Source organism: Dendrobates tinctorius, unplaced genomic scaffold (assembly GCF_039654945.1).
Source record: "Dendrobates tinctorius isolate UK_male_01 unplaced genomic scaffold, ASM3965494v1 ptg000788l, whole genome shotgun sequence".
Lineage (NCBI taxonomy): Eukaryota > Metazoa > Chordata > Amphibia > Anura > Dendrobatidae > Dendrobates > Dendrobates tinctorius.
In genome coordinates, this window is record NW_027362426.1 from 37,501 (window position 1) to 38,713 (window position 1,213).

The following is a 1,213-nucleotide window of genomic DNA, read 5'->3' on the forward strand; positions in this document are numbered from 1 at the left end:
ACTTAGAAAAATTTTCAAGATTTTTGGACTTAGAGCGATTTTTGGATTTTTGTGCAAAAATCGAATTTTCCCTTCTCCCACCGCTCTGGGGCGTCAATATGTTGAGGGGACCCGAGGGAGAGTGCCTCCCATGAGGGTAGAATGTGTGGCTTTTGGGGGGAAAGTCGAATTATGGAGCAAAAACCATTTTTTGGGACTTAGAAAAATTTCGAGATGTGTCAGACTTCCAGGAAGGGAGGAGTCTCAGGAGGTGTACCTAGGAGGCTTCCAGGGGCCTGGGTACACTTTTCAGAAAGTACCGTTGGGACTTAGAAAAATTTTCAGGATTTTTGGACTTAGAGCGATTTTTGGATTTTTGTGCAAAAATCAGATTTCCCCTTCTCCCACCGCTCTGGGGCGTCAATATGTTGAGGGGACCCGAGGGAGAGTGCCTCCCATGAGGGTAGAATGTGTGACTTTTGGGGGGAAAGTCGAATTATGGAGCAAAAACCATTTTTTGGGACTTAGAAAAATTTCGAGATGTGACAGACTTCCAGGAAGGGGGCGCCTCGGGAGGTGTACCTAGGAGGCTTCCAGGGGCCTGGGTACACTTTTCAGAAAGTACCGTTGGGACTTAGAAAAATTTTCAAGATTTTTGGACTTAGAGCGATTTTTGGATTTTTGTGCAAAAATCGAATTTTCCCTTCTCCCACCGCTCTGGGGCGTCAATATGAAGTGGGGACCCGAGGGAGAGTGCCTCCCATGAGGGTAGAATGTGTGACTTTTGGGGGGAAAGTCGAATTATGGAGCAAAAACCATTTTTGGGGACTTAGAAAAAATTCCGAGATGTGTCAGACTTCCAGGAAGGGGGCGCCTCGGGAGGTGTACCTAGGAGGCTTCCAGGGGCCTGGGTACACTTTTCAGAAAGTACCGTTGGGACTTAGAAAAATTTTCAAGATTTTTGGACTTAGAGCGATTTTTGGATTTTTGTGCAAAAATCGAATTTTCCCTTCTCCCACCGCTCTGGGGCGTCAATATGAAGTGGGGACCCGAGGGAGAGTGCCTCCCATGAGGGTAGAATGTGTGACTTTTGGGGGGAAAGTCGAATTATGGAGCAAAAACCATTTTTGGGGACTTAGAAAAAATTCCGAGATGTGTCAGACTTCCAGGAAGGGGGCGCCTCGGGAGGTGTACCTAGGAGGCTTCCAGGGGCCTGGGTACACTTTTCAGAAAG